This window comes from Bos grunniens, chromosome 29 (assembly GCF_055505025.1).
Source record: "Bos grunniens cultivar Pamir isolate PY7600 chromosome 29, Bosgru_T2T1.0, whole genome shotgun sequence".
Taxonomy (NCBI): Eukaryota; Metazoa; Chordata; class Mammalia; order Artiodactyla; family Bovidae; genus Bos; species Bos grunniens.
Window position 1 is genome coordinate 18,990,851 of NC_141193.1, and position 26,387 is coordinate 19,017,237.

The 26,387-nt window shown below is 47.7% G+C and overlaps 1 protein-coding gene across 9 annotated transcripts in view; it reads right to left on the reverse strand.

The window, feature by feature from the left end:
• Positions 1-26,387, reverse strand: part of FLI1 (Fli-1 proto-oncogene, ETS transcription factor) — a 132,831-nt gene that overhangs the window by 63,034 nt on the left and 43,410 nt on the right. Inside the window, exon 1 of one of the 9 annotated variants that reach the window (XM_086383671.1) lies at positions 7,952-8,017. The exons of 7 other annotated variants lie outside the window; for them this stretch is intronic. The gene's annotated coding sequence lies outside the window, so the exon portion shown is untranslated. Of the gene's footprint in view, positions 1-7,951; positions 8,018-26,387 lie in introns of those variants that run through there. One more of the 9 variants, XM_086383666.1, reaches the window with a different exon arrangement.

The window sequence follows — 26,387 nt, forward strand, 5'->3', positions numbered from 1 at the left end:
GGACCTAGAGAGTGTCATACTGAGTGAAATATCAGAGAAGGAAAAACATCCTATGACATCCCGTATATGTGAAATCTAAAAAGAAATGATACAAATGAACTTGCTTATAAAACAGAAAAGAGACTCGCAGACTTTGAAAACCAATTTATCGTTGCCAGGTGGAAGGGATAGTTAGGGAGTTTGGGAACGTCACATACACACTGCTAAATTCAAAATGGGTAATGAACAAAGACCTACTGTCTAGCACATGGAACTCTGCTCAATGTTATATGGCACCCTAGATGGGAGGGGAATTTGGGGGACAATGGATACATGTATATGTATCGCTGAGTCCCTTCACTGTTCACCTGAAACTATAATAACATTGTTAATCGGCCATACCCCAAAACAGAAAGTTTAAAGTTTGAAAAAAAATTTTTTTAATAAAAATTTTTTCTATGCAAACAAAAAAAAAAAAGAAGAAGAAGAAGAGAGTATCTGGACACACAGGGGACACTGGGAATGGTAGGCACGGCAGGACCACCAAGTGGAGAAACAGCAAGAAGGCAGCCATCTGCAAGTCAAGGAGAGAGACCTCATAACCTGCCAGCACCCCAACTTGGGACTTTCAGCTTCCAGAACTGTGAGAAAAAAATGCATTGCTATTGCATGAACCCTGTCAGTGGCATTTTGCTGTAGCAGCCCTATGACACTTTTGCCCCCAGACCTATAAAATTACAATCCACTCTACCAGCTAACTTTCTCCCAGGACCATCCTCAACCCCAGCAGGAGGATAGCCATACTTCAAAGGGAAAGGCTCTTCTGTGGCTGTTTCCGGCTGGGATCAGGGAAGAATTACTGGAACACAGTCCAGGAAGTCTGCTCCCGCACAGGAGGCTTTGCAGAGTATAGACATGGCCAGAGACGGCAGTTTCAAAGCTGAGCTGCTGGCAGAGTGTGGAAAGGACAAGGGGGTCCCTTGACTCAGACCTGAAATCAGCTGGGTTCCTTCAATTTCCAGCAGCTGTCCTATGCCATGCTGTCTTCTCTTGCAACCTCTTTGCTGTGAACCCTGGTTTTGCCATCTGCTTGGTCTGCCGACTTGACAACCTGCTTCTCTCCTTCCTGACCTGCCCTCTGCAGGGATAATGATGCTTGTTGTCTTTTGGCCCTTACCAGAGCATCACGAGCCCTGGTCCTGCCTCCCAGGCCTCCTGGCTTCCATTATTTCTTCATCTTCTCCCCTAACCCAGAGGAAAGGAGATGGAACGAATGCTTTAATTGGAAACTCCTAGATTTGTGCATGATCAAGAATGCATGTGAGCCACTCTCCACGCAGACAAAGATACCTGGTTCCGTGTTCAGAGGAAAGCTGTGCTTCCATCTGTCAGCAACCATTTGTCTATTGGTTATTTTATCCATTGTTCTTTTCAATTAAGGATCCACCCTGACTGCACATCCCAAACCAGGGGTACGGATAGCCAAGCACATAATGGTTCCAAGTTGAAAAGTGTGGCATTGTTATTTTGCAGAGGGCTGAGTGTGAGCCCATGAACTTCCTGGGGTTCTTTCTACACCAGAAGCCAAGATGCATTACCAGCTAGAAACTATAAATGCCCTTTTGGTGATAGAGGTGGTAAACATTCATTAGTTCTGCTACAGAAAGAGACTATATACCTAAGGATTCAGGCATTGTCTTTGGCCATGGAGAGTGGCTCACATGCATGCTTGATCATGCACAAATCTAGGAGTTTCCAGTTAAAGCATTTCTTCCATCTCCTTTCCTCTGGGTTAGGGGAGAAAATGAAGGAATAACAGAGGCCTGGGAGGCAGGACTGGCGATAGTGATGCTCTGGTAAAGGGTGAAAGACACCTAGCATCATTATCCCTGCAGAGGGCAGGTCAGGAAGCAGAGAAGCAGGGCTGTCAAGTCAGCAGACCAAGCAGATGGCAAAACCAGGATTCACAGCAAAGAGGTTGCAACGGAGGACAGATAAGACCAAGCCAGGGTTTCCAGAGGCTGACCATGGACAGACCTCTCAAGTAGATGAGAAAGAATACTCTATAGAACAAAGTGCAGTGTGGTAAACGGTACAAAACTGGTTAAAACTCATTTTGGAATAGAAGTTTCCTTTAGTTCACAAAGAAAACTCCAGTCAAGGGGCCACGTCATGGGAGGAGAGGACCCTGGTTTCCTCCAGGACATATGTCCTGTCCTCCGTCCAGTCCTGCCAGCAATTTCCTCTGCTTTTCTCTTTCGGCCTCTTTCCTCTGTCAGCATATGCCCCCTCACCCAGTTCACCCTGCTCATTCCCCTGCCAGAGCCAGCTCCCTTGCGAGCTGTAGACAACCAGAGCTCAGAACCCTCCCAGAGCATCCGTGACATCAGTCATCACAAGTCTGTTCTTGTCTGCTGTGGTCCCAGCACTAGGGGTCATCGCAGCTGCCCACCATCCGTGGTTCCCGCTCATGACTTCCGCACGCAGCTCCTGCCCCCAGGCTCGCTGTCTCCACAGCTGCACTAAACCGGCCCTCAGTGCCCTCCTGTGTCTGACACTGTGAGTCCTTGCTCTCGGAGCATCCTTTCTTTGCCCTCTTAGCCGGGTGCACATCCAATTCTACCCATTTTGTAGGTGAATGAAATCTTCCTTACTCCGTGAAACCTTCCCTGATAATAATGCCCTCTGACTCATTTGAACTTTTAAAGGCCTAGTGAGAATACAGCTTGGGTAGACGTACATGTGTGCACGGGCACGTGTGCGCGTGTGCACACAAACACACACACACACACACCTGTTTGCAACCATTCATAGCGAAATGGCTTTTTTAAACAAATTTCATCACAGTGTGTAGAAAAGAATTGGTGACTGGGAGAAGCTGGGAGAGAGAGAAAATGCAGGAGAATGGTTCCTTGCCTGGCCTGGACTGAATCAGAAAACTGAACACAAGCAGGGGGGACATGAGGACCATCAATGCGAATCATACATGTGGGGAGACCAGGGCCCAGGCAAGCTGATTTGGGATTCAGGTGGAGCATGAGCGCTGGGGTGATTTGCGTCTGAAATAGCAGCGCTTTGCCACACAAGGCTGAGTGCAGGGGCTTCCTGGTGGTCCAGCGGTTAAGACTTTGCCTTCCATTGCAGAGGGCCTGAGTTCAATCTGTGGTCAAGGAGCTAAGATCCCTCAAACCTAGGGCCAAAAAACCAAAACATAAACAACAGAAGCAATATTGTAATAAATTCAATAGAGACTTTAAAATGGTCCACCTGGAGAAAAAAATCTTAAAAGAAAATAAGCCTGAGCGCTTTGAGGGTGTCCAGAGACCACACCCGCAGTACAGTCTCTGTGGCCAGTGGCAGGTCTCCTCTACACTGCTTTGGGGGTGGCGGGTGCATTTCGGGGAGACAGACATAGAACAGGAAGACACCGCAGGGGCACAGTGTAGACTGATGGCTGCCACCGTATTGCGCTACAGCTTCGTGTCCCCACTGGGGGTCCCGGAAGTCCCTGGGGGTGATCTGATGGGTGCGGGCACCAAGGGGCTGCTTTTCTCAGCCGAGAAGGCAGACGGATCAATGACATGCTTGTAACATATTACCTATGTGTAGCTGTTGCTATTTACTCCATGTCTTAGAAGCTGTTTTGTTTGTTTTTGTTGTTGCTTCTTGTATAGTCTCTCAATCATGTCTGACTCTTTGTGACCACATGGGATATAGCCCGCCAGGCTCCTCTGTCCATGGAATTCTCCAGGCAAGAATACTGGAGTGGGTAGCCAGTCCCTTCTCCAGCGGATCTTCCCAACCTAGGGACTGAACCTGCGTCTCTTATGTCTCCTACATTGGCACGTGAGTTCTTTACCACTGAGCCGCCAGGGAAGCTCAGAAGCCATTTACTTTTACTTAAATACTTAAAGCTTATAAACGTTTCAATGTGAAAATCTTTGCTGCTGCTAAGTCACTTCAGTCGTGTCCGACTCTGTGCGACCCCTGAGATGGCAGCCTACCAGGCTCCCCTGTCCCTGGGATTCTCCAGGCAAGAACACTGGAGTGGGTTGCCATTTCCTTCTCCAATGCATGAAAGTGAAAAGTGAAAGTGAAGTCGCTCAGTCGTGTCCGACACTGAGCTACCCCATAGACTGCAGCCTACCAGGCTCTTCCGTCCATGGGATTTTCCAGGCAAGAGTACTGGAGTGGGGTGCCATTGCCTTCCCCGGTGAAAGTCTTTACTAGTACTTAAAACTCTTTACAGGAATGAGTCCACAGTTGGTGTTCCGTTCTTTTACACTGAGGGATGGTTTCTAAGTGTTTAACTCTGGGAGGATGGGCTGAATATAGAAAGAGTATCAGCATGAAAGTTCACACACTACTCTCAGAGTGGCTGGGTTCCTTCAGTTCTCCATTTGACCTTGGGAATGACACTGATCCCTTCATTCAAAGGGAGACAAGTGGTTCTTCAAAGACTTGTTGAGTCTAGGTCGCCATAGAGCACCCTGCAGGGAAACTGCCCTTAGTGGGAAGGACAGAAGCAGGGCCCTAATCCCGGGTGTGGCCTCAGTCTGAGGTCTCTCATGGTCCCCATCACTGTCCCTGCGAAGTCAGCCCTGAACTGCTTAGTAACTGGATTCTATGAAGCACATGCCTTCTCTCTGCTGCATGCTGGGAACAAAACGCCTATTCATCAGGATGCTCTGGCCCCTCACCACTGCATCCTAGAGCCAGAGGGAGGTCCTAGAGCCAGAGAGAAGCACAGGGCTCCTGGGCTCCAAATAGGGAAACAGTCGAGCACATCAGTATCCTACTTGACCCATTTACTAGGGCACTCAGGCAAGGGCAACGTCTTGGAGCGGCAGCTTGAGTTCCAAGCTAACAGGATGGTAATACTGGCTGTACAAATGCTGACCAAACCATGTCAGCCTTCCTTCCCAGGATCTCCTGCTGGCTCTGGGAGCCTGCAGACATGCACAGCCAGGGGGCACTTGTCTTGGTGCAGATTGTCCTTTTTACCCAATTTGGATAAGGTTGCCTTAAATACACATCACTTCTAATACATCTCATTACAGAAGAAAGATCAAAGTAGCAGATGATTATCGTATTATTTATTAAGTGCATGTTTCCTTGAGCGATCTAATTTAATTCTCCCTGCAATTCTAAAGGGGATGTGCTGTTATCACCTCTGTTTTTTTCTGATGAGGAAACAGATACTCAGAGAAGTGAACTAACTAGCTCAGGTGACACAGCAACTGAATGTGACCTGGGATTCTAATTCAGATCTGCTGTCTGGGCATTGAACCACGACCATCCACCTACCGGTTAGACTGTCACCTCTTTGAGGGTAACTCTTATGTTTGTCGAAACATACCTAGAGCCTGATCTTCGGAGTCAGAGATTTGAGTTCCAATTCAAGTTCCATCAATTACTCACCAATGTACCACCCAGTGCAATTCATTTACAGTTTACAAACGTCATTTTCTCATCTGTAGAATGGGGATAATAACAGTCCCTAAGCTGGCAGATTTAGAATAAGTATAAAATGAGATAATATAAATGAACTCCCTAAATCAAGTGTCTAAAGTTCTCCCAGGTGGCTCAGTAGTAAGGAATCCACCTGCCAATACAGGAGACTCGAGTTCAAATCCTGAGTCAAGAAGATCCCCTGGAAAAAGAAATAGCAACCCACTCTAGTATTCTTGCCTGGGAAATCCCATGGACAGAGGAGACTGTCAGGCTACAGTCTAAGGAGTTGCAAAAGAGTCAGACGCAACCGACATGTTACTAAAGTTCTTAGGACATAGCAAACAAACAAACAAAAAAATGTTTTTATGGACTTTCCTGGTGGTGCAATGGCTAAGACTCCACACTCCCAGTGCAGGTGATCCAGGTTCGATCACTGGTCAGGGAACTAGATCTTGCGTGCCACGACTAAAAGATCCCGCATGCCACAACTAAGACCCCATACAGCCAAATAAATATAAATAAAATTTTTTAAAAATTCAAAAAGAAGTACAATGCTGAGAGATCCTATAGGAATGCCATGGGAACCTCTGGGTTGGAGATGCAGTTTGGAGAAGGGAGACAGATAAAACCAGAGAGGTACCTCCTTCTCAAATGTGTTGCCTACTTAAAAGCAACCAAGTTTGCCTAAGGTTCAAAACAAGCAGGTTTGGAGATAACAGATTTGTAATGTGGATTCCACGGACTTCTAGAGAAGAGAGCTTACTTCTTACTCTGTGCTTCTCCTCCATGCAAACCATCAGATTGTTTCCTTGCAGCCTCAGTCTGCTCTCTCTTTCTAGTTTCTGAATTCAGGCCTCTAGGAGGCACAGACAAGGCTCAGAAATCATCCTGCGAAAGACAGGAGGCAGTAGCAGCACCCACTCATCCCGCTGTCCCTATATCAGTCCTACAGTATCAGAAGAATGCCGCGTGCATGACTGTGAATTCATAAATAAATAAACTTCCCTTATTTCGGAATTTGTCATGTATACATTTTGTTTCTTCTCTTTTCCTTTTTTTTTTTTAAATACCAGCAGATGTGTCTCCCACCATTTGTTTTCCTTAGATTAAGTCCAGGCTTATTTTCCACGCTCACATCAGTTGAGCGATGGGGGGGATGTGGTCAGAGCCTGGCCACATGACGGCCTGGCTGACATTAGTGATGAACCGAGGACCGCGTCCCCAGACAGCTTAGCAGAGATGGAGGCAGAGAGGGAAAAGCCTCTGGAGCAGCCAGCAAAGGCTGAAGAGGGTGATGTGAGATGTCCCCTATTCCCTGCAGGAGGGCAGGAAAGAAGTGTCTGCCATAGTCCATGTGCAGGAAGGACACACAGGAGCCACAGCGATGGGCCAGATGGAGTCAGAGAAGGAAGAGACCCTGATTCTTATAATGAGGCTGAGTGTTTATTTCTAGCACAGGGAATGACCCAAAAGACGGGGCCCCAGAACAACCAACCCTACACTGGTTCGCTGCCCACCTCTCCCCGGTGCTGCCCCAAGTCCTGTAAGGACAACTTTCGGTGGCCAATGAGCTGTGCTAGAGGCAATTTGAAAAGATGTCAAAATCAACCAGATTGACTTCCCTGCCGCTCGCTGCCTCTGCTCCAGGAGTCCAAGACTCCCAGACCAGGCCTCTGGAAAGCTAATCCCTGGGTCACCACAGGAAGCCACGAGTTGTGGCTTTTTATTACATTCTTTGCATAATGACATAAAGTCCCTTCTCCTGGCAGCCAGAGAGCATATACAATGCAGACAGGATTCCAGGGAGCAAAGTCCTCTGGCTTCTCTGTTTTTGGAAACCAGCAGGCTCTGCAGCAGTGTGTGTAGGGGCAGGGCAGGGCGGGGTGGGGGGTTGTGGGGGGGGGCGTGGACGATGCTCAGCACAGTCACAGCTGACGTGTCAGGAGAGGTGGCTCCTATGAGATTGCTCAAACCTTCGGCTTCCCCCTCCTTTTTAACAGCCAGCCCTGTGCCTGATTCTGGTTCATTTTTTTCCAATACAGGGAAGGCAGGTGCAAAAGGGAAGAGGAGGCACATGTTTGGCAATGATGGATCAGGAAGAAGGTGAAGACATGGATCAATCACCCAGATTGATCTGAAAGCTCTTTAGCACACAGCAGTGCAGGTGCTCCCACTCAGGTCAGGAAGGTTGTCTTTGCCCCAAAACGGCCACAGCAGTATTTCCAATCTTGGCCACTCCCCACCAAGAGGCCATGTCTATTCCCCTCCCTGTGAACCCAAAGGAAACTTTATGATACCTCCACAAGTGGAAGGTGGCAGGGAACTTCCCTGGTTGGTCCAGTGGTCCAATGCAGGGAATGTGGGTTCAATCCCTGGTTGGAGAATTAAGATCCCACATGTCACGAGGCAACTAAGCCCACACGCCACGACTAGAGAGAAGTTCGCACACCACAGTGAAAAATGTTGCATGCTGCACCTAAGACCAAAGGCAGCTGGGTAAATTAACTATGATACGTACGCACGCGTGCTCAGTTGTGTCCGATTCTTTGCGACCCCAGCCAGGCTCCTCTGTCCGTGGAACTTCCTGGGCAAGAATACTGGAGTGGGTTGCCATTTCCTTTTTTCAGGGGAATCTTCCCAACCCAGGGATCAAACCCGCGTCTCTTGTGTCTCCTGCCTTGGCAGGCAGGTTCTTGACCGCTAGCGCCACCTGGGAAGCCCGAGGATGTTAGGATCTTCCCATTATTGAAAAGAAAACGAAGTGTCCAGAGGCTCAGCGCTTGCCTTAGGTCCTTCAACTAGCGATTCTCCAATCTGTGGCCCAACTGAAAAGCTCTTCCCCCAAACTGTTCCCAGTTTGGCAACTCGGTCTCGCCCCATCCTGGGTTGTGTCGCATAGCCAAAATGCCCCTGGAAACTCAGAGTGCCAGGCTGATTTCTAAAGTAGCTTATTGAAATTTCTAATCCCATCCCCACCCCCACCTCCAGTCCTCCACCAGCCACCTTGTCACTTAAATCTTCACTAACTGGGGAAGAGGGGGGCTTCTGCCATGACTGGCCCGGCGAAAGGCAGTCAGCCAAGTTCCTAGAAGATGGAATTGGAATCCTTTGCAGATGAAAGTACTTTATTTAATGGAGTTTAATAAATTAAGGGAATGAACCTAAGTGCGTTCAGAGGAGAGGGGCTCGGCGTTCCATACAGGCAGGCCACGTAACAGAATCCAGAGCCGGAGGCCCCTGTTAATCATAGTCTCCCATTAGAGGCTTCTCCACGTCTCCCGTGGGTCTCTACCTTTGCCTGTTGACATTGAGTTTTCACAGTCACTTTTTTGACCATAACCACATTTAAAGGGCATCTCTAAAGATCAAAGTGAAAATCTCCTCCCACGGAGAACGAGTCTACTGTTGAAAAGAAGAAAAGTGCTGAATGTGGAAACTAACAGGAAGGCGGATTGAAGGTTAGTCTGAGCTCCAAGAAGGGAACATTTTACAGTATGTTGACCTTTCTGTGTCTTTACAGTGGGTCTGGCCACACTTCAAGCTGCTTTTTCTCAATGACAATGGGGAGCGCGAAAAGGCCAGCCATGATCTGCTGTGTATAATTTGACAATCCAGGGACCACACCCCTCTCCAATAATAAAGAGTGACCTGATCACAGAGGTGGACCCCAACGTGCCCAAGGGGCAGGGCAGCATGAGGGTGGGATATGAGGGCTCACCCTGGTTGGAAAGCTTAGACGGAGCCCGTGAAATCAAGCCTGTATAATCAAGCCTGTGTTCTTCTGCCAATTTTGATGGACTGGAAGGGTTAAATAAAGCCCTGCCAGGTACAAAGGGATGATGATGAAGAGGGAACTGGCAACCATCAAAACACAACCACAGAAGCCATGGGAGACTCTGGTAAGGAAGGCATTCATCCTGGATAATGGACCAGACATAAGGTCCCAGTAGATTTCACTGCTCATCACTTGCACTGGGACTGTACCCTGCCTGGCTGCACAGCGGTGGCTGCACTCGTCATTAACAATACTGGAAGCTTCCATATCGGTGGCTGAAGGCCACTGCTATGACCTCTTCCTGCTCTCTTCTGCCCTGGGGATGAACTAAAAGGTCAGGATTGGCACAGCAGGTCCTCCAAGACTCAGCTCCAAGACAAGAGGTTGATACCCTGGTGCCCCTATGGCACATGGGTGGTTCTATATCAGAATGTTTTCCCTGCCCTGGAGTGCGTTTTTCTGACTGCGGAGGTGGTGGCACAAGAGGACAGTTGAGGATCTGGGTGGGCTGGGAGCAGCCTTGTCCCCCAGAGGATCCCTGAGCAGGTTTGCTGCAGGAGAGGTCAAAGGTGAATGGGTAAAGGAAGCAAACCACTTCACCACTCTCTTCACTCCATAGTGTGATGCTGTAAAGTCTGTTTCAATAAAAGACACAGTGTGCCAGCTGCGACAACGCGGGGTTTTATTGGCTGTGCAACTTCGGGCAAATTACCTAACCTCTTGGTTCCTGGAAAATTTTAACTGTCTTCCACTGAACGTTTAATGCTCTTTGACGATGATGAATGGCTGCAGTGCCCTGACCACAGAATGCTGAAAGCTTGGAAGCAGCAGCCTGGTGGGGGTGGCTGCAGTATTTCCTTGAAGCATCTGAATTCCCCCACAGTGGGGGTGATGGAACGGCCTGGGAGAAGGGACATGGTCCCCTTGGGCTTGGTCTTCGTGGCTCTGGCCTGGTAGCTGGACCAAGAGGATCTCAGTCTGGCCTGTGATGACAAGGGAAGAGGGGGCAGAGGCAGCTCAGATCTGAAACGATGGGCTCCCCCAGGGGGAAGCAGACTCTCAGTCTACCAGCGGTGATGAGACTTTCTGCCATTGTTTGCAAACCCGAGGAGAGGAGGAAATGTAGGCAGTGTGTACCCTCAGGAACTTTTCCAATTCTAGGGGTCCTGAGACCTTTCTCATCCTTTCTCTCAAAGACCAAGAGAAGCAGCCCAAAGAGACAGACCACATCTATCGTAATCACTGCTTACATCTAGCAGCTTGCACAGTTCCTGGCACACCTACTAGGTGTGCAAAAGATTTTTCGGATGGATAAGAACCCCGGAGCATGATGGGAACCCCAGAGCACGATGAAAAACACTGAGAGCCTCGCTCCCCACCACCAGTGCCGCTGCCACCAGCCAGACTTCCCACTCGCTCTTGGCCATGAGACATTAAGCCTTGCACCCAGGCTTGTCCATTTTTTTAGCCAGCCACACCCAGCGACCGTTTCTTGTTCATGTTTAAACATGAAGCCACTGACCGCTCCCCCAACCCGCCACCCCCGACAAGGACTTGAGGTCCTTTTCCTAGAAGCTGTGATATTATCCGCTGATGTCCTCATGTGATGGTTTCCATGACAACGGGTGCCCTCATAATCACAGGAAGCCCAGGAGGAAACAAGCACACAGGGGCCCTTTGCTCTGTTCTTTCAGCTACACCCAGGGAGCGTCCTGGCAGTAGGACAAAAACAAAACCAGCCTCAAGGAGCAGGCTGTCGATGTCCGTGAGCCCTGCTGGCCCCGTCCAGGGAGAGAGAGGAGTCCACTTCACCTTCACCTAGACCTGGGTCCTAGCACAAGACCCCTGTTGACTTCACTTCCCTCAGGGCACTGGGCAAAGAAGAGCCCAGATCCATTTCTCGGTTCTTCATGGCTGTTTCCTCTTGGTGACTCGTGCCCAGGAAGCCACACTGGGTGACCTTAGGCCTATCCCATCCTGACTGTGCAGGATCTCTAACTTTCACATCTGCATGAGTCACTCTACTCAAGGTGTCTAGTCCTTCTGTGGTCCCAGGGCATACGGTTACCAGGTTGCTGCAGGCACAGGAGAATGCGAGTGACCAGAGGACGTGCCCATGGAGCCTGTCTTCTGGGCTGGCTCAGATGCCCCCGCCCTGTCTCTGCCCACCTCTTAGGTTGGCTATCCTCTGCTCCTCCACTCCATTTGTCCCCTCTATTCCTTCTTGCCTTTCTCATTTCTTTTGCTGCATTTTAATGTCCTTATTAAATGGTTTCTCTTCAAATAAGACCTCTTACCTGTTTCTTCCCAGCACTCTTGTCCTGTAGATGTCTCTATAATACACATTTCTGGACTGTTCTTTGGGTGTCTGCAAACATATGGGCTTTACAGGTGGCTCATAAAGAATCTGCCTGCCAATGCAGGAGACATGGGCTTGATCGCTGGGCCGGGAAGATCCCCTGGAGAAGGAAATGGCAACCCACTCCAGTATTCTTGCCATGGGAAATCCCATGGACAGAAGAGCCTGGTGGGCTACAGTCCATGAGGTCGCCAAAGAGTAGGACACAACCGGGCAACTAAACAACAACAAAACACCTTTGTGAATTCCAGCTTTCCTGTCCCTTTGCTCAATCCAGACATCCCACAGAGCTGCCTTCCTCACCCCCTTTGTCTCACTGAATCTCAGCTCTTCACCAAACCTTTCTGGAGGACATACTCCATGCCAGCATTTGGTCCAGGGGATGCAAAGATAAATGAGCCCAAGGTGCTTAGTCTGGGGAGAAGGCTGATACGGGTACAGGGGCTCATGTCGGTGGGTAGGGGGCAGTGAGTAAAGGCTCAGGGGAGGCCGTCCTAGGACAGGTAGAGCCCAAGGTGGGTGGAGGGGACCTTCCAGAACACCTGGAGTTCCATCACCTCCTCTAGGAAGTTTCACCCTCCTGCAGTCCCCTGCAGTAAGCTCTCACTTTGCTGAAATTTGTAGTACTTTTTTTTTTAAGATTTTTTTTTAAATGGATCATTTTTTAAAAGTCTCTGTTAAATTTGTTACAATATTGCTTCTGCTTTATGCTTTGGTTTTTTGCCTGGAGGCAGGTAGGATTTTAGCTCCCTGACCAGGGATCAAGCCCGAACCTCCTGCATTGGAAGGTGAAGTCTTAACCACTGGACCACCAGGGAAGTCCCTGCGGTACTTTCTAACTCATCACCAATTCAATACTTTATTCTAGACTGCATTTTATTTTTGTTTAACTCTTTCTGGATATGGTAGTTTGTCGTACGCTGATATTCCGTCTCTCCAGACAGCAAATCCCACATGGGTGGATTTTCTTCGTGTTTTCTGTAGACATTATTCACGCTTTCAGACACCTTGGCTTCCTCACCCGTCAAATGAACACAATGACAGAAATGACTGCAAAGGGTCCAGCTGAGCACAAGTTGAGGTGAGGGGCTCCTCACTGTGTCCCTGCTCTGAGCGGAACCATGCCGTCCCCTTTGAGATTCGGTTTCTGACACCACTTGTCAGTCCTGAGATGCTGTTATTCAGTCACTAAGTCGTGTCTGACTCTTTGTGATCCCATGGACTGCAGCACGCCAGGCTCTGTCCTCCACTATTTCCCAGAAAGAAAGTGAAAGTCGCTCAGTCACGTCCAACTCTTTGCAACCCCATGGATTGTAGCCTGCTAGGCTCCTCTGTCCATGAAATTCTCCAGGCCAGAATACTGGAGTGGGTACCTATTCCCTTCTCCAGGGGATCTTCCCAACCCAGGAATCAAACCCAGGGTTCCCGCATTGCAGGCAGATTATGTACCAACTGAGCCACCAGGGAAGCTCACTATTTCCCAGAGTTTGCTCAAATTCATGTCCATTGAGTCAGTGATGCCATCCAACCATTTCATCCTCTGTTGCCCCCTCCTCCTGCCCTCAGTTTTTCGCAGCATCAGCATCTTTTCCAATGAGTCAGCTCTTCACTTCAGGTGGTCAAAGTATTGGAGCTTCAGCTTCAGTCCTTCCAATGAATATTTAGAGTTGGTTTCCTTTAGGATTGTCAGTCCTGTGACTTTAGGCAAATTCTTCCATCTCTCTTTGCCACAGTTTCCTTTTTGGTGAGATAGAGACGATGACAAGACATTCTAAGTGATGCCTGGCACATTATAAGCACTCCCCAAGCTTAACCTTCTTATTCTAATTCACAGGTTCTAAGATAGGAAAAGCACTTCATTTCTCTAGGCCTGTTTCTTTTGTTTGTTCTTTAGTCACTAAGTCGTATCCCACTCTTTTGTGACCCCATGGACTGCAGCCTGCCAGGCTCCTCTGTCCATGGGATTTCCCAGGCAAGAATACTGGAGTGGGTAGTCATTCCCTTCCCCAGGGGATCTTCCCAGCCCAGTGATCGAACCCGGGTCTCCTGCATTGGCCGGCAAATTCTTTACTATGGAGCTACCAGGGAAGCCCTGTATCTTTATCAAAACACAGAAGACTGAACTAGGTAGAGCAAGATGCCTATCATCGATTAGCAGATGGATCCAACAGCCCTGTCTGTCTGGGACTGTCCCAGTTGATGGCTTTTGTTCCAGAAAATGCTTAATAATGCCTCCTTTCACTCTCAAAATTATCGCGGTTTGGCTGATGCACAGTGGGGCCGCCCCACCTGCGAGTAACTCAGAGATGGCAGTGTGTGCCTCAGCTCCATGGACCTGCTGCTCACCATCCCCGCCCTCCCCTCTGAGATGAGGTGAGGGGATCCGAGGACAGCCTGCTCCCCACACAAGAAGCCAAGCATCGCCCCTCTCGGAGCTCAGACTCTGTCTCCGGTACACAGCTGGCCTCTCTGCTGGCAGCCACCCTCAAAGCCGTCGCCCACTGGGTTGGCCTTCATCCTCATGTGACTTGAGTGCCAAGCCCAGGCATTCTGGCCCCAGGCCTCCTGTCTCTCAGCGTCCATCTATAGGAAAAGCAGATATTTTGTGAACAAGTCCTGCCAAGGGCTTCCAATGAAAACATCTCCATGGGGTTACATGGTGGTATTTCCTTTGTCACTCTCAGTAAAGTTGGTTGAGCAGAAACCCCAGCTGAAGCCCCCTGACAGTTCCTAGGGCCTTGGGACTGATTTGGTTACTCTCTCTATAAAAGGTACTTAGTGTTCAATTCTTGGAAGCTTCAGGAGGGGCCAGCCTTACCCTGCAGGAGCCAGGCCTCTCTGTCTGTCCCAAGGACAGGAGTCATGATGACTGTGAAGCTTAATCCTTGACGTTCCAAAACCTTATGGGAAATAGGAAACCACCCTCCAAGATGGTGAAGCCATGAGGACGTGTCCAAACCTCATTAAAAAGCCTCTCGGCTCCTCTCCCTGCTTGGGTCCCTTCACTCCAGGATCCACTGTCGACAGCTGTCAGTTCTGGTGCTGTGACTTCAGCTTGGGTTTCTGCACCAATGGGGTGTCCCATGTTCTGTGGGGCTGGGTGATTCTTATGAAAAGGCTAAACCCAATGATGTCAACTTTGCCCTTCTTGGAACCTGTGGTCACCTTGCTCCTTCTAATCCTGAACCAACAAAGGTTTCAGGTCTTCTAGCCTGAGTGCGTTTTTCCTTTTATATATATATATATATAAAACCACTTTTATGTCAACTTGTTCCCCCAAATTGTTTTTTCTCCCTTTTTTGGCCTGGTTTTAAACAATGTTGTTACAAACATTTACAGCATTTTCTTCTGGTAGATGAATATTCTCATAAACTGAAAAAGGGAATTTTATGAACAGACCACATAAAACACGAGACAATGTCCTGAAGGACTTTCTGAAAAGTGTTAAAGATTGTGGAAAAGAGCAATAGGTATACATACACTCTTCAACCTCAGTCTTGTGATAAACTCAGAATTAAGAAACAGGGACTTCCCTGGTGGTCCAGTGGTTAAGAGCCCATCTTCCAATGCAAAGATCACAAGTTCGATCCCTGGTCCAGGAAGTAAGATCCCACAGGCCATGGGGCTACTAAACCTACACAGCACAACTGCTGAGCCCATGTCCTCCAAGGCCGATACTCCTCAACAAGAGAAGCCCACACACCACAACGAAGACCCAGAACAGCCAAAATAAAGTGTTAATAACATTCTAAAAAAAGAAGAATTAACAAACAAAGAGCATTTATATAAAACCTATGATCCTTCAATGTAGAAAGAAACTGAACTCTTGCATTTGGTCCTTCAGACCAGCTCTGTCTAGGAAAACTTTCCGCTACAGGAAACCATTCTCCAATCTACACTGTGCGATGCAGAAGCCACTAGCGCTGGGTGGCTACAAACTCTGGAAACGTGGCCTGTGTGACTGAGGAACTAACTTTTTAAATTTTAGTTCATTTTAGTTAATTTAAATTTACATAGCCACATTGGCTAGTGGTTACTATATTGACCAGCATAGGTTCTAGACATGCATGCTTGGTGGCTGGACTATATGCTACTCAAACCATGTGACGGTCACTTTGGATATTTCTTGAACATGTCCTGTCTCATTATGGGATTATGAAACGTATTTGTCACAAAAAGCATTCTTTCATTGAGGCATTCATTCATCTGACAAATATTGACTAGAAACATGCCTTGTACTAGGCACTGTGATAGAAGTCGAGAACGAGTCCGTGGAAAATGGCAACAGAGAGTTTTAACAGCACTTGCTGATTACGGTGGAATTAGGAGATGGGTAGAAACTTTCCCCCACTGATCTGGTGTATCTCTGCAGTGAAGTATCTCTTGTATCTCTTGCAGGTGATTCTGTGAGCAGAGGGTCCCCTGACAAGCAAGCAGCCTCTCCAAGTCTGCTGTGGAAATCACTGCCCAGGGCGGGGGGAGTTGGTGGTAGGAGAGAGAGGAGGGAGGAAATCCTGAATTAAATAGGTAGGAATTACCGTATGTTGTGAGGATCGAATTAAAAAGGAACAAAGTCTGCAAAAGAAGTCTGGAAAGTGTAAAACACTGCCTTTCATACAACAATCCGAGCCAATGGCTTTCCCAGACACCCCGGTGTAGCATCCTCAAGAAAGTACTAGAACAGCGCAGGAGTGCCTCCTGAAAAGGTGGCAGCTCGTGAAGCAGAGAGATGGCCACTGCGGAGGCAGGGGGATTTCAGGGGAGGGGAGAGCAGTGAACTGAGCAGGAACGTGGTGAGGGGAGGGCGTTAACACTTCATTGCCTGTCAACAAATGTACAGCAGGGACTTTCCTCGTCACAAATAGCCAGCGAGGACCTCCCGAAAATAATTCATCTCGTGTCTAAAGAGCATGCTGCAGGGAGAAGGGGGTACAGACACGGCACCCCCACCCCTGGGGGCTTCTTCCTAAGGATTTGGAAGGATACTGCCTCCCTTTAGTAGAAGGTGGTAGCTCTCACGGCAGGGTCCTCAAGCAACACTGAGATTTTGAGCACTCTGGAAGCATGATGGGGAGATGCCGTGTATCCTGGCAGGTTGCTCAGCTCCGGAGCCCAAGTCCCAGTGGGCGGGTGACTGTGCTTTAAGCCAGAGCTTCACACTGTGCACTCTTGGCCCCAAGACATTTCACAGATGCTTCTCAAATGCTCAGCCTTTAGGAGAGCGGCAGCTCTGATGGGTGCAGCCTGGGACTCTGGGTGCCTGCTCTGCCTGGGAGTGCCTCTTCCCACAAAATCAACATTTGCATGAAAACAGGATCTCTGTAGCCACACCTTCTCTTCCTCCCTTCCTCCACTCCTCCTTTCTGGCCACCTTGTCCCCATCCCTCCCAGGCTGTGGCCCTACATTAGCTAAGCCACTATCCACCACCCCAACTTTAAGACGTGGCCTGACCATTAGGACACCTACAGCGTGGATTCACCCCAGGTCCCCAACTGTTAACACAGTTCTAAGCTCATTGAGCAAGATTTGATCTAAAATATTCACTCTTGTAATCCAAAGAGATCTCTGAACTACAGTTTGAGAGGGGTTTCCTCTTCCCTCTGAGCGGTTTAACCCTCTTAAGTATTTTTAACTTAGACAAATGTTTTTTTAAAAATGCATTCCCTAAGCACATAGAGGACTTCCCTGGTGGTTCAGTGGTAAAGAATCTGCCTGCCATGCAGGCGATGTGGGTTCAATCCCTGGGTCAGAAGATCCCCTAGAAAAGGAAATGGCAACCCACTCTGGTATTTTTGCCTGGGAAATCCCACGGACAGAGGAGCCTGGTAGACTACAATCCATGGGGTCACCAAAGAGTCGGACAGACATGACTTAGCAATTAAACGACAACAAAGCACGCAGAAAGCTAAGCTGAGAAGGGGAAGAGCGGGGAGTGAAAGCAAGATGGGGCACAGTCGGGCCAGCGGACAGGAAACCAGGTTGACCACATTCATGGGTCTTGGTCTTTGACAACCCAACAACGTTCAAGGATTTCTGGACTTAACTTCAGGATGCCCAGTGAGCCAGTGCTCCTGTAAGCATCAAGCGTAAGCTCCAAGTGAAAAAGATAGGGAAGATATTGTCTTTAGACACCAGTATTGGAAAAGACCCTGATGCTGGGAAAGATTGAGGGCAGAAGAAGAAGAGGGTGACAGAGGACGAGATGGGTGGATGGCATCACTGACTCAACATGAATCTGAGCAAACTCCAGGAGACAGTGAAAGACAGGGAAACCTGGCATGCTGCAGTCCCTGGGATCACAAAGAGTCAGACACAACTTAGCGACTGAACAACAACAACAATTTGATATGATCACAGATTTACTCTTTCGGGACCTCTGTGGGTCGGTCCCTTGAGAGCTTTCTGAGCACACCTTACAGATAGAGACCTCCGACCATGCCCTACCTGTATGTGTATGCACATTCTTGAGTATTTATTTCACTATCCAGTGGCTCTTCCCACTCCAGGACAGAGGGTTTCTTGGGAGGTTACTCTCTGCACTGCTGGAGCACAGACACGCATAGAAGTCGATAGCAAGGACACCTCTACTTCCCTGTAACATCAGGGCAAGTGACTCAAAACCCACGTGTCCCTCACATGTGGGGACAAGAGGCGTAGCAGCCAGAGGGTCGGGCCAGACCTGATGCAGCTCAGACATGGCCCCTTGCTCCTGCAGCAGGAGGGAAATCCTGTCAAAATGGCTTAACGATCTTCTAATATTTCCATGCAATTAAGGCCACATCTGCCTCCCAGGCCCCCGCACTTCTCTGCTGGCTCACAGACATGAACCAAACAGTCTGTCTTGTCGATCTGGAAGGTAACAAAGAGCTCCATTCATAACTGGAGGCACTTTCACCATTTTTTTTTTTCAAAGTAAAATAGAGTTTTCACTTTGAGAATAACCTGTGTGGCAAGCAAGCGAAGGATTTTTCCCCCCTAATAAATCAAATTCAACAGCCTAATAAAATGCTGCCTTCCCCTTCCCCCTCTCTCCCTCCTTCCCTCCCAGGGTCCCCCTTGGCTGACCATGGCTCTGCCTTGAGAGTAGTGGGTGCAGCCAAGGAGGTAGGGGATGGTAAGCTGGGAGCAGATGAAGGGAGTTAAAACACCTTTTGAAGGTGTGATGGGTTGTTTGGCAGATTAAGGGCTGGGGTGGGTGGGGGTGAGGTGGAGTTGCGGGGGTGGGGGGTGTCGGTAGGTGGAGGTAGCCTGCCTTCCCCTCCCCAGCTTTACCTACTTTTTCAGCCTTTCAGAGCTTGTTTAAAAATATTCCTTTTTTTACGCAGCTCCCTCTACCCCACTACCCATCCTCAAACATTGGGTAAACCCCCTGCTTCCTTCTTCTGCACTAGGAGGAACAAGAGAGCCATGTTCCAAGGATGGAGCTAGGGCTGTGGAGCCACACCTGCAGCTCCAGCCCTGCAGGAGCTCGCCTTCCCTCAGAACAAGGCTGAGAGATCTCCCCACTGCTTTGAAGCCTCCAGAGAGTGAGTTTGCAAGAGATAAGTGCTGATAAACATCGGGTTGGGTGCTTATCCACAGCGAACACAATCTTTTGAGGTTCTCTCTGTGCTCACAGGCCATAGAGACGCTAATCAGAAAACAGAAGGGAAAATGCAAAACCCAGCAGTATTTGCTGCTGCTTTTTCTTCTTCTTTTTTGTTTTGCTTTGTTTGGTTTCAGTCTACTCACTGGAAAGCCCAACATAGATACTGTAACACAGGGGACTCCAGAGCAGAAACGCAGCCCTGGGGCTTGGCTTTGTTCAACGTGTTTTGTTCTGACATCAATGGAAGAAATATTTTCAGTCCTGGATATAAGAGGATGAGTCAAACGTTGATAATAATGGCAATCTATCTGCAGCATTTTCTTTTCCAAAGCGCTTTTACAGGCGCTGTGTTATCTGGCCCTCATGACAACCCTCTAAGGCAGGGCAGAGAGTTTGTGTGTAAAGTGGGCCTGTGCTGGGTTGTGTGGTTTGTCCAATGCCACACAACTTGAGGTGTAGTGGCAGGGGGAAAACCCAGGTTTTCTTTGGCTATCAAGCTGGGTTCTGTTCATTCCATCCCATGCAGTGGCTCAGTGGCTAGAAGATGTTCAGAAATTAGAATGGCCTTGAGCCTGGGCGTAGCATCTAGAAGGATTTGGAAAGCTTGGGTAGCAGTGGATGAACCAGGGTAGAGGGGAACTCTGAGCTTTGCAGCACTTGAGTAACGCAAGAAAGGTAGGGCCGTCCTAGATTTCCCTGTATTGGTAGTGGCTGATTTTTTAGTATCAGATGTTAGCGAGAAGCCCACATGGAAGATGTGGTGAGAGTAGAAGGAATCCTGGAAAAAGGGATCCAGAACTCTGGCCTCTGCTCTATCAGTGCTCAGCTATGGTGGTCTTAGGCAAAGACCGCTCCTCTGATTTTCCACAACTCCTTTCATAAAATGAAGGAGTGGGTCAAAATGGTACCTAATGCAAGAAGGTAGAAGCTAGTGAGGGTAGCATGGAGCATGTTGGCTTCCTCATGAGCACATTCTCTTAAAGTACCTAATGCAAGAAGGTAGAAGCTAGTGAGGGTAGCATGGAGCATGCTGGCTTCCTCATGAGCACATTCTCTTAAAAATTATACAACCACGTGATACAGTTAAACTTACTTACAAAACAGAAAGAGACTCACAGACTCAGAGAAACGGACTTGTGGTTTCTGGTGGGAGGGATGGGGGGGAAGGGATTGTTTGGGGTAGACATGGACACACTGCTATGTTTGAAATGGATAACCAACAAGGACCTACTGTATTTCACAGGGAACTCTGCTCAATGTTATGTGGCAGCCTGGATGGGAGAGGGGTTTGGTGGAGAATGGATACATGTATATGTTTGGCTGAGTCCCTTTGCTGTTCACCTGAAACTATCACAAAACTGTTAATTGGCTATACTGCAATACAAAATAAAAAGTTGTTGTTTTTTTTTTTTACAAAATTATACAACCACAATAACAACACTAGAGTAAAATACTGAGATGACTTACTAGGACTAAGATGGGAAGCACAATGGTAGAAGTTTGCCACCCGTCCCAGCTCCCAAGTTCTAGGGTGCTGATGTCTTTTACTTAAGGAACTACAGATGGCTATTTACTTCCATAAAGATAATAAGTTATTTCCACGCAAACTTCAATTAAGCAGTTCTGCACCTGACTGCCAAGGCTTCAGCATTAGACATACAGTGTAGACCATCTGCATTTGGATAGAAAGTAAACTCTCCACAAAAGCCTCACAAGTCACATTACAGCAAAAGTAACTGGAACTCAGCCAAAAAGAAAGTTTCCTGCGGGAAAAAGTGATGCATCATTCAAACGATCTATCTTACGCCCTCAATAAACCCTCCATGGCCACTTCTAGGATGGGAAGTGAGACTGGGTGTGGTCTCACCTCAGAGTCAGGGGGCTCTGACTTTATCTCTATTTGACTTTTTTTTTCCCCAATAATGTATTTGTATTATTTATTTGACTAAAAATCAAACTGAAAAGAAGGGTAAAAAAAGGAAGATCTTGTTCGTGGTTGACTTCATGGTTTGGAGACGGAGTGCTGGATGAGATTCCCATGTAGGACTGAGTAAAATTTAAGTTCACTGACCCTGGAAGAAGCCCAGCGCAGAAGGCCAGTGAGCCGGCATAGTGGGAGTCTGGAGAAATGCAAAATAGGCCCAGGTTATGTCTATCCTACCAATCTCACTCATGAATACTTGACTTTGTGCTTCATAGTCTGGTTTTTCAGCTCCAAGTTAAGACATGTGTGCATGTGCTAAGTTGCTTCAGTCTTGTGTGACTCTTTGCAACCCCACTGACTGTAGCCCACCAGGCTCCTCTGTCCATGGGATTCTCCAGGCAAGAATACTAGAGTGGGTTGTCATGCCCTCCTTCAAGGGATCTTCCTGACCCAGGAACTGAACCTGCGTCTCCTATGCCTCCCACATTTCAGGCAGATTCTTTACCACTGAGCCACCGGGGAAGCCCCAGTTCAGGCAGACCTGAGGATAATGCTGGGAGGTGATCAGAGGGTCCCCTCCCTCTACAGATGTGGGGACAGAGCTGTGCTGGCCCTGGGCTCTTTCCTTCCCTCTGTCTCTATATTCTGCTCCCATCGAGAGCCCATACCATCATCACTAAGAAACTGGCTAGATTCAACAAATTCAGTTAAGGGTTTTCAGAAGTCCTCATCTATTTAATGAATTAAGTGTGCACCGAGAGTGCAGATGCCCATGTTCTTTACACTGACGGGTCCTTTAGAACATGTTTGTTTGGGGCTTGGACAGGGACTCATCTGGTTCGTATCATCCTTTGGAACTCAGACTGGGCTGGACTGGTCTGGGGTGCTGAGTCAGGTTCTACCCCCAACGACGAGAAGCCCTTGTCTTTTTCACTGTCCCCCGCACACACACCTGCACACACTCAGATACCCACAAATTACAATGCATTTGGAAAACTACTAAAAATTGAGCTATAAATATTTAATGTATGCAAATAGTGTTACAGAAGAAAGAATGCACATAGGCAATCATCTGTCTCATCTAGAATTTTTTAAAAAAGCAAAACATTCTTTCTAGCTGTCTTTTGATCATATAGTATTTGCTGAACATTTGCCCCAGAAAGTCAGTAAACAGTTTACTGGTGGACGATTAGCCATAGGCTTCTGGTTTTAGATGAGGTAGCTTCAGATGAGATTTTTATATGGACCTGGCATGTTTTGGGAGTGTCTGAAATGGATGTGTCTCAAGAAGTCTCTCCAGGTTCCTGCCTCTCCAAAGTCAATCAAGTGACAAACCAATTTAGGATATCAAGTCAACGATCAGAACTTTAAATGTGATGTGCCCCCTACAAGTACGTGCCCCCAAAATTTCTAAATATCAAGAGCTGCTAATATCACCATCAAAAGCTGTAGCTTATCAATTCACAGGACCTCTTTGGTTGGAAGTTTCCTGAAGGCAAGATATCTGAGGGTAAGAATTATGACCCAGTCTTCTTTTTTCTAACAACTTCTAACTGATTGCCCTGCATCTATGAAATGAATGTACATAGCTCATCAAAATGAATGGAAAGCAGAGAACAAAGTACTTATGCTGGGTGGGGTGGGGGTGGGGCCCAGAGGGGCAGTTGCTTGTTCAGCTCAAGTGGTTTGCATTTCCTGTTTAGTGGGGTTGGGTGAAGGATTGAAGGAGAAAAGTCTCAGTCTTAATGCAGTCTCAATGCGTAAGCAGATAGATGGCTGCCTTGGAGATGTATGAGGAACTGACATTTGGCCTCTGATACCAAATGGAGATTTTAGTATCAGGAATCTTCAGGATCAACCAGTCCCTAATTCTAGCTGCTTCTTTCAACTGGTCTTTGTCTTATTCCTCCCAAGGTCCTCCCTTTAAAGTGGGATTAAACAATTTCTCAGACCAGCACATGAGATCCTTAAAGGAAAATTTAAAAAAAAATTATTCTCAGTATTATTTTCTGTTTGTGGGAATCATATGAATTTCCAACAGGACCTAGCATATAAGGGAGGAGAAGACTCACAAAAGCCTACGAAATTCATTAGCATTTCACAATTAATTCTCCAACCATAGCCAAATACAGTCTCCTGGTTCATCTAGCTACCTGTGTGCTCTGTGCTAAGCCACTTCAGTTGTGTCGGACTCTTTTTGACCCCACTGAATGTAGCCCACCAGGCTCCTCTGTCCATGGGGATTCTCCAGGCAAGAATACTGGAGTGGGTTGTCACGCCCTCCTCCAGGGGATCTTGCCCATGCAGGGGTCAAGCCCGTGTCTCCTGCATTGGCAGGTAGATTCTTTACCACTGAGATACCAAAGAAACCCATCTAGCTACCTAGGAAATGACAATCACATAGATGTCATAAGGACACCTTATATTTGCCTCTCTTATCTAGATATTTAATAATACTCATAATTACTATGATCATTTTTTAGTCATCAAATGGATCTCTATGGAATTTACACCAACTGCACAGTCACAAAATTCTCCTAAATTGAAGGTAGCTCCGTAAAATTAAAACCAAGTGATAACTTAGGAAGTACAGGCTTTTCTTGGATTTCTTCAAATCTTAGATGTGATAAGTTCATCTTAAATCTTTCAGTACAACTGGTAACCATGATTAGCTTTCAGTAGTGATACAGAAATTCCGAGCAAAGAATGACGGGGCCAGAACAGAGTACTGGGCTGGTTTAATCCCTATACTCAGCTCAGTCTCTACTCCTCTCTCGCTTTTTAGGGGAAATGGCTGATGATGCATGTTCTAGACTGATTGCTCTCCATGCTGTTATTGTAGCAATAATAATAACTGAACTTTTAGACAATTTTATAGTGTAAGGCATTTATCTTAATGGAAGCCCTCCCATACCTATTTATTGCTATTTAGTCCCTAAGTTGTGTCTGACTCTTTATGACCCCATGGACTGTAGCCCACCTGGCTCCTCTGTCCATGGGATTTCCCAGGAAATAATACTAGAGAGGGTTGCCATTTCCTTCTCCAGGTTAATCTTCCTGACCCAGGGATCCAACCTGCGTCTCCTACATTGGTAGGTGAATTCTTTACCACTAAGCCACCTGGGAAGCTTCCCACACCTATAACCTTGTTTAATCACCAGAATAAATTGAACAGGTAGGTAATATTATCACCCACCTCCTCATTTTGTTGACGAAGAAAGGGAGATACAGGAAGGCTCAGACCTCATTTCTGGTCACACAGCCCATCAGTGAAAAAAATGTGAACCCATGTTCTGGACCCCAGACACCCTGCCCTCCCCATGGGCAGCCCTTTCTCTGACTCACGCTTTGCCCTAAAACACTGTAGCAGTGAGTGCATTTACTTTTTCTGTTGATCCCATCTTTCTCTCCCTTTTGATCATGCCCTCGGTTAGATAGTAGGCAGTCTTGAGGCAAGATCTTTGTCTGTGCGCTACCGTTTTAACTGGCAGCAGGCTCCTTGGGGGTCCAGAGACATTGCTGATTGATGGCAGGCACCGGACAGGAGGCTGCTGGCTTTGACATTTTAAAACTGCACACTTCCCGCACTGATACAGTGTGCCCGAGCGACTGGCCACACTGCCATTTTCGCAAAACCAGGAAGCGAAACTGGCCTCCAAGAGCAAATGACCACCAGCCAAAGGATTAGTGCAAACCAAGCAAAACACACTAAGATGCAGAATGTGTGAGTCAGAAAGACAAGCAGTCAGTATGCAGTCATCTTGAAGGAAAGGTACTTCTCTCACCGTGGTTTCAGTCACAACCATCCTCAACTTTTAACCTGGTTCTTTGTCTGTGTTCTCACACAAAACTCATCTTTAGACCTGCCTCACACAAAAGTTTTATATGTGTGTGTGCTCAGTCGTGTCTGACTCTTTGTGACCCCATGGACTGCAGCCTGCCAGGCTCCTCTGTCCTTGGGATTCTCCAGGCAAGAATACTGCAGTGGGTTGCCCTTCTTTCCTCCAGGGGATCTTCCCAACCCAGGGATCGAACCTGAGTCTCCTGTATTGGCAGGCGGATTCTTTACCACTGCACCAACCTGAGAAACCACACACAAGTACAGATTTCTCTAAATTTTTTCAGCTGCTTGCTCTGAGAAGGACAAGGCAGGGCTATTAAATGTGCAGGAAAACACGATTTTTCTCACATGCTTCTTTCTGCATCTCCTCTTCCCATCTCCAGGCTATCTTTTAACCAACTCAGATCACTGGCACATTGGTCTTTGGAATGCTTTCGGAGTGTAACACCAAACGAGTTTTCTATCTGCAGCCGTGGAGTACTTGGAGCTCTGGTGGGTGGGGGTGGGGAGTTACTGGGACCCAGGTGAGTAATCTGAACCTTGCCTCTTAGCAACAAACCTTGTCTGATCACGTGCTTGGTCCTCCCCCCTCCTCTGGATGCTGAATGCAACCCAGATAGAAGGGGCCAGGGGATTCCACACCCTCTGCAAAGAGCCCATTTCTCCAGCCTGTTTCCTTCTGGTGGCCAGGACAGAAGGGAGAGAATAAAAGACACAAACTTCTGTGCATATGAATGCATCCAGAAGGGTCTTTCTGAGTACCCGTGTTTCTTGGAAAGCAAGGGAGGTAGCTAAAGAGATGGAGCTAATCAGACAAAGGCAGGTGGGTATATGCTGCAGAAGAAAACTTCTGATGGACCCAGTATTTGCACAGCTTCAGGAATTTTTGACGCACAGCATCTCATACCACACGTGATGCTCCTGCCAACCTGAGTCCAAATGACCAGGGTGGCCTTTGTAACCCCACACAGGACGCCCAGCAGATTCTAGACCAAGGGTGAAATTGCTGTCTGTAACTCATTTTACTTATTATTATTATTACTTTCAAAAAAGTCTATGCTGGGACTTCCCTGGTGCTCTAGTGGCTAAGACCCCGTACTCCCAATGCAGGGAGCATGCGTTTGATCCCTGGTTGGGGAACTAGATCCCACAGGCCTCAACTAAGATTCAGCACAGCCAAATAAATAAATAAATGATTTTGTAAAAAGTCTATCCTGGCCCAATAACTTAGCTGTGTCCACTCAGCATGAACCAGGTTTAAAAGAACACAGAAGAGCCAGGGAGGCCAGTCATGGAAATGAGCAAAGATATGGAGATGCTCCGTGGAATTCTAGTCCTATTAGTTTTTCTTGAAGTATGGTTCCTGGATTTGCTGCCTCAAAATCTCTTGAGGTGTTGGTTAAAAAGGAAGCTAGTGAAGACCATTCTAGATGGAGAGAACCAGATTCTTGGTTTCACCATCTGTT